Genomic DNA, 13176 nt, shown 5'->3' with positions numbered 1-13176 from the left:
AAACGCGAATTCTAACCCAACTTGTCTTTTACAGGGTATAACAGCAAAATTCTTAATTCTAAGTAGGCAGGTATGTGCAATCAGGTCTGACTCAAGGGAAATGTGGCAAATAGTCATTGGAATTGTCTGAAATACATGACCAGTTTCTAATTTGAATTCTCCTCTCCTCCTTGTTTTGATGTTTCTGCAGCCAATGGTGAGCCGGTGGATAACCAGGTTGGCCACCCCTTTCAGCTGTCTGCACTGTGACAGGACTGCTTATGTCACAGAGAAGGCAGAGACAAGTGAATATGACACAGGGGATCTTCCTGTTTGCTTGGAAGGTTGGCCTTCAGTCAATAACCTAGGGCTTCACCATGCCAAATCCAAAATGTTCTGTTGTTGATCACTGGTATCAACAGCTCAGAAACTGCAAAACAGACCCCCGACAGTTACCAACACCCTCCTCCAAAGAACTTTCTGTTTACTGTTTGGTGTTTTCTCAGGTAAGCGAAGGCTTGCTGCGATTGTAACTCTGCATAAAGGAAGGGGACAGGGAATGTATACTTAGAAACCATGATGGATGAGGGCTGACTATCCAGAACCTTCAACAATGTGTAACTCTTGATTCTGTAAGAAGTCAGTACACTGAAATCATACGTGCCGTCGAATAGAGAATATGGTGATTCAATGTCATGCTGTTGAGTGATGAGTTTTGGAATGGTCACCTGGATTCCTGAAGTACTGATTACCCAGGAAAGGGGCCTGAAAGTTCACCCAACTCTTCTTCTTAAGTCATAAGAATGCTTTAATCTATTTCAAAATGCATTCAAGAAAAGTAAACCTAGAAGTATTTATGATTACCCTTTATCAGAAATATGCATATGTACACACACACACACACACACACACGTACACACATTACCTGACTTTTGTGGGGCAGAAATTTGTTACTCAGTTCTATCTCATTTGGCTCTGCACATAGTAGGTGCTCAATATATGCACATTGTATTAATTATTCAGTTACAGTGCTAAGAGGGAAGGGAGGTCCTGACCTTAAGGAGTCTCGCCTTTTGTCTTCAGCAATGACTTTGATATTTTCTTTCTAGAAGAGGACAGTGAGGAGAGCCCCTGCCTGCCCACCATTGTTGCTAACTCCAGCTGGTCTGTCACTGAAAACTTTAAAATGCAGAATCTAAAACTAATTAATATATGTGCAAGTAGGTTTGGAGGGAAGGAGAACAAAAGGGAGAACTGCTACCCCTGTGGCTGAAAAGTCCCACTGAGGTGCAGACATAGTTCCCTGATCTTGAGCACTGAGCGTCTTCCCAGAGTGACGCGTAACAGCCCCAGAGCCTCTGCCCTGGGCATGAGGGTCTTGGTGTTGGCAGCATGTCAAGCCTCATCCGTGGCTGCCTTTTCCCTGCTTTCTTTAGTATGCTTGGTCTTGGGAAAGTGCTCACACAATAAGAGGGTGAGAGGGATGGACAGGGTTAAATTCATAACGTGGTGCTCATTCACACCACATTAGCCATAGGGACACTACAATTAGGCATAAAATTTTATTTCTGTGAAATATACTCTAAGTCCTAAAAAAAAAAAAAGAAAACCAGCAAAGAAAGGAATTTCCCTTGGGGGGTGGGGGAAACAACCAAAAGCCAAACCAGACACTCTTGAAGGCAAACAGCACAGCAGCATTAGAACAACTACCATCATTGACACCAACCTACAGGACACGAGGCCAAAAACAGGTTTCAATCCAGAAAATACAAGTCATTATGACTTATCCTATTGATCACTGAAAAATCAGAACCACGGAATAATACACCGAGTTTCTAAATTTCCAAGTTATTTCCAAGTACGAGTGGTCTCTGTCTCATGAAGGAAGTCGGTAAGTCTATCTGCAGGAAAACCTGGTTCAGATGAAGCCACAATCAGCTGCCATTAGCACGGACAGCAGCAGTTTCATTCTTGCCATCCCTTATAATCATTTTCCCTCGTTCCTGCAACTGGTGATGAGCAACGCTTTCCATGACCCAGACAACAAACAGCTGGATGGATGCCAGGAGACCATACATCCGTGGTCTACCATGCCCTTTTTAATCAGCTTCCTAATTAAAAAATGCCATGCTGGCATGAGGTATGAAGGGAGTAGGCTTGGAATATATTTTACAAAATAGCATCCCCTAATCCTGGGGTTGTTGAAAATCTGTGTCCTTACAGATGTTGATGAGTTTTTCTGGTGCAGAGATAGAATCAATTTGCTTGTGCCTGGCCCTCAAGACGTATTAAATTTATCCTGGAGGAAACTGGATTCTGAAAAGCTCTTGCCCAGATGCATTAGGGCAGGTGGGAGTTTCAGAGAAGCACAGGGTCCACTGGCAGATGCAGCCACTGATTTCCGAATGTTCACAATCTACCAGACAGCTCCAGAGCAGACTCGGTTTGATGGCTCTCTATGGGGTGCCCTGCAGACTCGATTATTTCTACAACCAGTCTGGCTAGCATTGTTTCATGGCGACAAAGCTCTGTGCTTTCAGCTTCTGTTCAGATGGCACAGGCTGGTGGAATACGTGCACCAGGGAGGGGAGGTTGGGCCAAATTTAAAGTCAGCCTCTAAGAATGGTCCATTGCTTTTAGGGTTCAGTGGTGTGGTAGCCTCTGGAATCAAGAGGTGATGCTGACTTTTGAAAAACCTTTCTGTTGAGGGCCATTAAAACACACTATGCATTTAGGTTGAGATAACGGCATGAAGGCACCACTCAGAACAGTGTTTGAGCTAGAAATCCTATAATGAAAATCTTTGTCAATGTACTAAAAAAAAAGGACCCCCATAAATTATTAATTCATGAGTTGTTTGATTTAGAGTCCTAAACCTGACATTCCACACTTGAAAATTTCTCAAGCAAATGCCCAATATCCTTGAGGTAATTTTCTTTGAAGCAATTGGAGTGTTCTATGTAAACAGTCAGACTTCAGTAAAAAGCAGTCAGTATGCAATATTGAGTCCTAAAGTTCTTTCAACTATATTAATGAGTGCACAAACACATCTAAAGCAGGCTTACATGGCACACATACTAACCCTATGGCTCAAATATTGTCAGCTTACACACATTTTCACACTGGCATTTTAAAAATACACACATGCACGCACTCACAAAACCATGGAAGAGAGGAATTATAGTACCCCTAAGAGTGCAAAAATACACAACAGTACTGAATTTTAAAGGGAATACAGTCAAATAACCTTTTTAATAAAAAATATTTACCTTTTTTTTTTTTTTCATTCACAGTCAATGGAAACCCCACCAAAGCAATGCCCTCTGTGGCTTCGGTGAGCAGAGCAGGCCCACTGAGACAGTAGACGCCCCACACTGACCAGCGTTGCCTACACAGGGCATTTAAGTAAAGGAGGGCTTCATCTTTGGACTAACACCTTGGAATCACATCAATTGATTAAAAATTTTGCCATGAAAGGCTGCTTTTCTTTCCAAAGTTGACACTCAACCTTAGAGTCCAACTAGACAGGGAAAAATTCCCTTAGAAATCACCTTTTCAGACAGGTGCACATCAGCCTGTTTCCAGTCCTGGGACCTTTCAGTGTCTTTGCCCGTGAGCCTGCTCCACGGCCTGAGAACAAACGTGACAGAGAGTGGCACATGGGGCTCCGTGGAGTGGAGACTAATATGACACAATTTTGACCCTAAGAAAAAAACAAAACAAACAAACAAAAACAGCTGGGCTCCACCTTTGAAGGCAGCCAGGCACAAAGAGCATCGGAGAAGGGGCTTTCGGGGATCTCCGCATAGAAATGCACAAGGTGAGGTTAAAAAGTAAACGCTGATATTTTGCCCCAAGAAAGTTATAAACCACCATCATAAAGCTAAAAGCAGCTATATTAATCATATAAAGCTTGGTTCAACTCTAAAATGAAATGTAGCCATGAGAAAATAATGGAACTATGACTTTATGACTTTTCTCTAGGTAAGATTTCATGAATCTGCTTGAAAACAATTTGATATTTAAAACTGCTTGAGTTACATTTTTAAAAACTCAATTTTTTCCTCATTCTAGTTTACCAGCAAATTTAAAAATGAAATAGAAAAAGAAATTTGTCTGTGTGTATAAACACACACATATTGAAAAAACAATAGATAATTTACTTATCATGCAGAAAAAGCTCAATGTGAGTACTAAGAAACTTGCAGGATGAGAAGGAAAATGATGAAAACCAAGTTTCAGCAGCTTCACATGAAGGGTTAATATGTTTTTCAATACCTTGTGTTTGAGGTTTAGATTCGTTAAAGGTGGTTTCCTTATTTTTTGAAAAGGTATATTTTTTTAAACAGAAAATATTTTCCCCTCCCCCCAAAAGTTGTATTTTCTGTCAAATATTCACTGTTATTGTTTAAAGCAAACAGCTAAAGTAAAGCAACTCTTTAGAAAAAAAAAAAGCTTAAAATAAAAGCAAAATAAGATCAAGTGATCTAAAATATTCAGGAATCTATAAAAAGACAGTTAAAGAATAACAATTTCTACTTGAGTTCTACCTAAAAAGCAGGTGAAATAATTAGGTCAGTTAAAATGAAAAACCTTGCCTTTTAGGGAGAATCGGAATTATTAAAACAGGATAGAACTATTTATCTGTGAATTCCCCCAGATGGAAGTATATTTAACTAAATATTAAAATACCCATATTGCAGTAGCACAGTCACAGAATTATATAAGAAATGTGTCACTGATGACAATAGAAAATTAGGATTCCAGCAGACTCTTTATTCTTACTTCTCAACTCAGAAGACTGATTTGCAAAAATGATCTCCATTTTTCTGAAAAGAACTGAGAGTATCACTGTGTGCTAATTTCTACATTTCCTAGTTGTAAATTCTACAGATCAATAGAAACTTCAGTTCAATTTTCACAATCTCCAGTAAGTTGCTGGTTAAATTAGCTAAAATCATCTTCCAGCTAGGAAAAATACATACTAGTCAAAACTAATTATGTCTGGGCTTTCATTGAAACAACATTTGCTAATTTTGCTGGTCTCGATGCACGGTTTCAGAAAATATTAATTAAACACATTGAATAATGGCTGCTGTAAGTTTCTAAAAACAATCATCTCTAAACAGTTAATTTCCACTTCAGACACATGCACACGAAGACGGATGAAGCCGCCACCCCAAACCAGCAGCAAATGACTCTTCTTTTGTTACTGACCATCAGGAGTTGAACTTTGCTCCACTTTGGGAAGCGGAACAAACGCTCTGGAGAAGACAGGGAGCACAGGACATATTTACCTGGAGGGGATACCAAAGAGCAGCCGCAAGACTTGCAAAACAAAGTCGTCCCAATGAATTATCTGTGCCTGCAGCCGCACTTGGCACCTTCGGCTAAGCCAGTGTCTGACAAGCAGTTGTTCCCACGGCAGCCACCCCTGCCTTCCATCTTAGGGACTCACCCAGAAAATTCTCCAACCTGCTCCACGACTACAAAACTCTTCTAATGCTTTTGAACGCCCACCATTTGTTCTCCATTCATCCAATCAACTTTCCACTGCACATCTTCTGTCTCTACCGGCGCCCAGGCAAGGGGCCCTTCTCATCTGTATGCTAATTATTTTGCCACATGGACAAAAGTAATAATGCCTTCAGACAGGAAACTAACAGGCCTGAAGTCGAAGATGGAAATTAATAAGTTGACACCACTAAACGACAGGGAAGACGGGCATGCGTACAGCGCTCTGCCGGGCGGGTGAAGCGCAGCCTCCATGAAAAGGCAGCAGACAGACAGCGCCGGGCTGCGAGTCCCGCCTGTGCTGCGTGCACCAGGCTCAGGCTCCCTCAGAGACCACATCGCTGCAGCAGAAGAGCCTCGGAAGCATCCTGCTGACTTACCCTGTCTCAGGCTGCCTCCTTGAAGCAACACAAAACATATCCACTTCCCCAAATCCTAAGGTGGGAGGGAACTTCACTGCTGATCTAGATATTTTCCAAACTACAGCTGTGGATTAAACCAGTAATTTCTAACCTTCCTGTGTATCAACCTTGCAACACAGGCAGACACGAGTGGAGATGTGTGCTGTATGCCGCTTGCCTTGTACCCACAGGCCCCTAAATCTCTAGAGCAGAATGTGTATCATGAGCAGTGCTGTATTTAATGTAATAGATGAGAACTGTAAATACCGAGTCAGGCTGTTAGCAGCTACCAGCTAGGCAGTATATCTAAAAATATCTCCCCTATCATTGATGTTATGGTAAATTCATGCTGTGGCCAAAGAAACCTCACAAAAGTAAGCTGAACCTACAGTATTTTAAATGGCATTACTGGTTAACATCCAAGCAAAACAAAAAGAGGTTCCAAAACCTGTCACTTCTTAAAATAAAAGAATGGTGACACAAGAGTTAACTCTAACTGATTCCTAAAATCTTTTTTGGGTTGCCAACCACACTATATTATTCTGTTTCAGTATGAGCTTCTTGTATCATTCTCTTTTAAAACAAAAGACACAAAACTTCTTGTCTAAGAAAGTTAAAACATTTTTCACCTTTTAGCATTGTTTGAAGAAAAAAATATAGACAAAGTTTTCTTTGAAAAGACAAGACCTTACAAGGTTTTTAAAATAACTAAGGGAACATAGATACCTGATGTTCATTAGCATTTTTTCTGGCTTAAAAAAGTGCTGATTTTATAAATGGCTTCTTGAATTAAGTCATAGATGTTTCACTCTGGTGGTGACTATACCGTTTCACTCTCTGCAAACCTCTCTCCTATAACACTCACCGTTATGAAAGGCTACATTAAATCATAAAGGCTACTTTAGCACCTCCCACCCTCGCCCCTGGAAACTAGCCTTGAATACACAGACTCATGTTTAACAACAACTCCAGGCAGCATGCAGACATATCGGTGCCCACAATGGCATTACACTGAAGGAGAAGCTCTTTTGAGAGAGGGTCCATTGTTGGCGTGTTCACATGCCAAACCAAGAGACTTTAGGAAGTGTTGTGTATGCAATCAAATGAGAGCTGGAGATAGGCAGGCAGGTGGAGAAACAACTATTTTTGAAGTACTTAAGAGAAGAACTGGGAACTGCAACCACCAGGCAAAAAAAAAAAAAAAAAAAAAAAATCCTATGTAACCTTTACAATAAAAGGAAAGAAGTACCTTTTTGTGGAAGAGCTGGTGGCCATCAAGCCAAATCCTGTTCCGCAGTCTGCTTCTCACCCACGCAGGGCTCTGTCTGCCGTGGAGAGACCATCGCACGTGCTGGTCACAGTTCCCTCTGTGTTTCCATTCCATTCACCCCTACCCTCTGGCGCCTGCACTTCACCAGCCCACTATCCACAGTGAGTGAGAGTCGAGAGCAGAACAGCATGAGGAAGCAGCCACTGCAGGCTTTCCACAGAGCACAGTGCTGACTGTGGTTTCCGTGGGGAGACTGACAGAGAAGCCCCAAGTTACCAGGAACACCCTCTTCCAGCTCTCAGAGGTAATTCCTCTGAAGACCAAGCTCTTCCCTGATGTGTTGGGACCAGACTTACTGGTTACTACAGAGACTGCAATTCCCTTCCTGTCGAGCCCTGCTAGACACCACTGCAGTCTGAAAGCAAGGAAAGCTTTAAGAGAATGTCCTGTATCATTCCATCTTCTCACAACACAATACTCCTTACACAGACTAAAATATTCACCCCCCCCAACTTTTCTGATAATCACCACGTGGGGAGCAGAGATTATTTTAAAAGAGGTACATGGTTGGAAAATTTTCCTAGCAGAATAGCCTAATACAGCAATGTTTATCAGTCTTTCTCTATCTAATAAATAAGCATTTATGCATTCTTTCTAGTTTTATAACACCTGGCTTACATTTTCTCTGCCATCTCTGATTACTTCTACAGATACCCTGAGGACTCATTATGATGTCAAAGCCAAAAACACTTCCATTGTGGAAACATGCATAGAAAAATCATTGTGTATGCTGGAACAATGCAGGTGTGAAAGAAACACAGAGAGAAGAGAGGGTGGCAAAACAGACAAACAGGGACCGAGTTAAAGAGAGAGAGGGCAGAAGAGAGAGAAAGAAAAGTGGAGAGAAAGAGAGAGAAAAGACAAGACACAAAGATATTACAAACTGAACCACATTGCATTGAAATAGCCCACTGATGGAAAAAATGGATAGCTGTTGCCTTTAAATAATCTAATATCAGAAAAAAAATCATACAACAAATTACTATAACAGTAGAATATTTGTATTATTTCATATGAGTTATGGTCACTATAGGCAACATTTTAAGTATGGGGGTGGCATGCCAATTTAAAATATCTTTTTCATACCAGCAACCAAGATATGTAGATATGACACTACCCCCAACCACACACACACAAACACAAACCTACATCTAATTTCTTCTTCAAGTTTGTGGTATCTTTTATCTTCAGTTTAGTTTGGAAGAAATGCAGATCCATGTCAGGTGTTGTGCAGAATACAGTATGATGAAACTTAGCTTGGTGAAAAATATGTTATTCACAAGTTTTTGTTCAAGTTTATCCTCAGTTACTCCTTTCTAAAGGATACTACACAACTTTTCAAATAAAAAAGAAGATATTCATAAAAGGAACTCTTAAAAACTTGAAAATAGGAAAATGCATAATGTCATTGCAATCAAATTATGCTATGGAGTAGTTTGATTATAAGAATTTAGCAAAACTGTCGATCTCTCTTTCTGAGTCTACCATTCATTTGCCTCCTGAACAGAGTTCTGGAGAGACTTCGCCTCAAGGTAGACTTCCTGGCAAAGGACAACACACATTGGAAAAACTGATTATTGATTGAAAATGATAGCCCTGGTCTAAAAGGGACACCCAGCCAAACCAAACTGTAAGTGCAGGGCAGAGTGGTCATTACCAAAGAGCGTCTGACTAGTCCCTCTAATTCCACGGAGGAGATTTTTAATATAAAACATTTAAGAGTAAATAGGCCTTTAAGTTGTTTGAAGTTAAATGTGTCCACCAAAATATATAAGCAGTAAACAAAGTCTTTCAGATTATATATTATGTATTTTTAAAATAATAGCTCTCCCTCAAATTAGATTGGCTTACAGGTAGAGTTGAAAATCTAGTTTATGCATGTGACTTTGAAAACATTATTCACTTGACAAAATTAATTTTTCACAGAGAAGTAATTGGCTTTTAAAAATTTTACCTGTAAAGTATTTATAAAAGCAGTTGAACAATCAGATTATTAACTCAATATTTTTAAGTGTAATTGTAACAAATAGAAAAACTTTACAAATCTTTGAAATTGCATAATCACTTATTTCTTTTCCCTAATCTATTAAACATTGACACAGAAAGCAGACAGAAAACATCAGACAGTGAAATAATTGGGTATATTCAAGAGTAATGGACAAAATAGAAACATTTTCAAGAGAGTAAAAATTAAATAAACAAATTAGGTGAAAAACATAACAGGGACAGTGAAAACAGCATATTGAAGAAGTCTCATTCTCTGAAACTATCCACATAGTCCTAAGGTCATGCTTTGACAGCTTTTATAACCCCAAAGAAGACTATGTACTCATATTCCTTTAGGAATTTTTGTACACCACTCATATGTGGTCACAAATTATTGGGCCTTTACCTTGATCTCAGCTTCTAACACAAATTTGTGAAATTGGCATAAGTTCTGCAGCTGGATGCAAGTCTAACTAAAGAAAAGTTGAAATTTGTGTGTCATGCATACTTTCTGCCTGTGACACCAGATAGTCCTGGTGCATCTTTTCAAAGATGAATTTTATTAATAATTGCATGTATTTGGAGAAAATTTTACAGTTGAAAAGTAATAATGTTTATAATTTTTCAACCTACAACTATGCATATATACAAGTAATTTTTAACATATTGATAAGTTTGAATATTTGGAAATAGAGTAAAATGTGTGTGCAATGGCAGATGGAAAGTCTTTACTAAATAAAAATCTTCAAGTATAGATATCTTTGCTGCCACCATCTTCAAAACATCCAAATGTGACCATGAAGGCTTCTCCTACTTCTACCTCAACTAGCACAATCATTAAGGTGATGAAAGTGAGCCATTTTCACATTGCCAATAAACTAGGAGGAAGTCAGTCACTGCTGAATGCAATCGCTATCAGCTGCGGACAGCTCCTGGTGCTGAAAGGGAAGGCAGAGAAGCCTGCTCACAATAGCTCACTCCACCAGCCTTTGAAAAATCACAGCAAAACTGAATGAGGTGGCAAGTGCTCAGCCTGAATAGCACTGTCTACAGAACAATGGCAGCCAACTCTAAATCCTACTATAATCACATTAATGAGATTAATCAGTGAATTAGCAGCAGTCAAATGTCAGAGAGGCAAGGAAGAATCCAACCAAGATTGGTAATTAACTTTTTGGGGGTGGGGGTGGGGAGGAAGCAAAAATCAATTGTGCGACTTCATAGGTTTTTTTTAGATGTTGACAATTTTGATTCACAAATCTGAAGACTATATGTACAGATCAAAAGGCACTAACTTAATCCTTCATATTATAATATAGATCCAGATCTCATATTACTGATGCTTAAACTATAGTCCTCTGAGAAAGCTGATGTCACTTTAAATAATCTTCTTAATCTATCAGAATTTTATTGTTTTAAATTCTTTAAATGCACGATTAATGTTTAAAATAAACTTATTTCTCTGAAACTCAAGCTAAAATATAAAGAAATATGGCTGATTAAAACCAGAAGGATTATATAACAACTGTTATTGCTTATGAAAAGTGTATGATAGTATGGTAAGAGTTTTCAAAGTGCAATCAGGTAAAGTACCATCACAAAAACACATCAACAGTGGTCTATTTTGGTTAATAAAGAAAATTTATCACTCAAGTATAACTTTAAGGAGACTTTTAAGCAATTGACTTACTGCATTTGAGTTGATAGAATCATACATGTTCTTTTAGGTCAATCAGAAAAAACAAACTTCCTTTTTTCTGGAATGTGTCTCTTAGTAGCATTTATAACTTACCATCAACACTTTGGATTCAAAGTTCTTGAGAGGTGAAAACTTACAGGAATGCAATGCTATTGTGTTTTTGAAAAGGAATACTGTATAAAATACTTTTCTTTTTAAAATAATTACATTTTTATCTGTATGGGAGACATGACTTTATTATTTTTAAAGCTACATGATACTTATGAAGTTGAACAATTAGAAAGACCCTCATATGCCTGTAAGGGTGGTTTTGGGATGCTTTTGTCTATGATGTTAATTTTGTTTAGTAAAAAATACAAACATTTGAACAAAAAGACTCTTATGTAAAATATGTTTACTCTAAGTAACTTAGAAATTATTTAGCTTATATAGCTTTGATGGTACAAGAAATTGTCATGGTTAATACTAAATTCAAAATCTATTCTCTATATTTTATATAACTAACTTTCATATAAATATTTACATATACATTTTTGCTTTATTCAGATCTATCTTAAAACTAAAGTGTACCATTTAAACTTTTAGTTTATTAATTTAGGTGTTACAAAAAGACATATTTCTATTATAAATTACATTTTGTTTCATTATTATGAACTTCAAACATTTAAGTTAAATTTAAAAATCTTTATTTGAGTTTCTCCACTTCAACAATATAAATCAACTCTCTTCTTATCATTAGGTAAATTCATCAAAAATATCTAACATTTTAATTGCCTTTGTATAAAATGATGTGCTTCATTTGTAATGTAAAGTAATCCAGTCAAGTCTCTGGGAAGTTTTTGTTTCAGTATCCTCTTATCCTCCAAGCACTATACATGCATCCTGTTTTGTTTTGTATCTTTTTCCTTCATAAACAACATCACAGTTAAGTCATGCAACCTAATACCCATTTTAGTTTAAAGACAGATTTTCTGTGGATCACAAAGCTTCCAGTCCAGGAACATTTCAGCTACCAGCCATGCTATAAAAATAACTTTAAAAAGGAGCAGACAATGGAATAGCAGCCTCAGCCCTTGAGCTACGGTAAAACACATCCTGCTCACTAAGTCCCCCAAAAATTAACCTAACGAGCATCACGTACCTCACAATGACCACAACCGCTCACAAGCGAAAGACAAGTTCAATTTTGGTAACTGTGCTGGCTCAAAATACACAGACAGGGAAGAAAACCCTGTTCCACCACAAGTTTGAAAGGATGATGAGACACATGCATGCCACCGAGATGCAGAAAAGGTGGCTTTTTGTCTTCAGTGAATATTGATATCATAACCCATAGTCCAGGGAATGAAAAAATTAAAATACACCCACCAACAATGAGTAAAAAAGCCAGGGGGGCTTCAAGAAGACTGCAGGGAAAAGCTCTCTCACTCTGTTTAGTGTGCAGTAGCTTAGGGAAAAAAAAATGTCGCCCGGGCAGGAATGACAAATGCAGCGCGATAGGCTCGCAGGCCTCAGGGATCTGTTTGACTTCCACACACCCCCCATGCCCACACTCCCACTCATCCTCTCCTAGGCTTTTTTTTTTTCCACATTTTTTTTCACAAGCTCCAAATCCCCGGCATATGACCTTCTGTTAAATAGATAAAAAAAAAATTGCTTATCAGTCATGCAAATGAGGCTGAATTCATTTTCCACAACAGATGGCCTCATAGATAATGATGATGGAAGAGAGAAAATTGAATGTCTCTCACAAGGTGGCCATGGCAACCGAGAGCAGAATAATATCAATAATAAACTCACTGCATAATAAGGTTGTCAGTCCTACAAATCAAAGTCTCCAGCTAAATCAGGTATACCACCCCAGCTAGTTACCAGGTAAATAGTACACACACACACATACACACGCTTCCACAGAGTGGCTTGAAATCTTTCGTGGTCACTGTAAAATGTGTACGTGTGTGTGTGTGTGTGTGTGTTGGTGGCAGGAAGGGGTTGGGGGAGAGAATAGTTGGATAATGAAATGACAACGTGACTCTTTTCTTTTCTTTTCCTTTCATTATGTTTTCTGCAATAGACTCGGTTTCATGCAGGACCTTCTAACTAGCCATATTGAAATCTGGATGCGGTGCTGAAGGCTTTCTCTCCTCCCTCTGCCTCCGCGCTCTCGCTCTGATGTGCTGCATTGATGCAATAGCAGCTCGCCTCAGGCTTCCACCTTGGCTCCCAGGGGGACATCCTGCAAAATGAATCAGCAGCCATCCTGAGCA

General features: G+C 38.9%; 1 protein-coding gene across 9 annotated transcripts in view; it reads right to left on the bottom strand.

Moving 5' to 3' along the window:
* Positions 1-12397, bottom strand: part of MYT1L (myelin transcription factor 1 like) — a 542339-nt gene extending 529942 nt beyond the window's left edge. For 3 of the 9 annotated variants that reach the window (XM_030921195.1, XM_030921201.1, XM_030921198.1), the window contains exon 1: positions 12051-12397. The gene's annotated coding sequence lies outside the window, so the exon portion shown is untranslated. Of the gene's footprint in view, positions 1-5276; positions 5795-7143; positions 7420-12050 lie in introns of those variants that run through there. The other 6 variants (XM_030921199.1, XM_030921202.1, XM_030921203.1 and 3 more) reach the window with 4 other exon arrangements.
* Positions 12398-13176: the final 779 nt, after the last annotated feature.

The sequence above is a fragment of the Rhinopithecus roxellana genome, chromosome 17, assembly GCF_007565055.1.
Source record: "Rhinopithecus roxellana isolate Shanxi Qingling chromosome 17, ASM756505v1, whole genome shotgun sequence".
In the NCBI taxonomy this organism is placed as follows: domain Eukaryota; kingdom Metazoa; phylum Chordata; class Mammalia; order Primates; family Cercopithecidae; genus Rhinopithecus; species Rhinopithecus roxellana.
The sequence above is the reverse complement of the archived record's forward strand: the minus strand, read 5'-3'. Positions and strand labels throughout refer to the sequence as shown.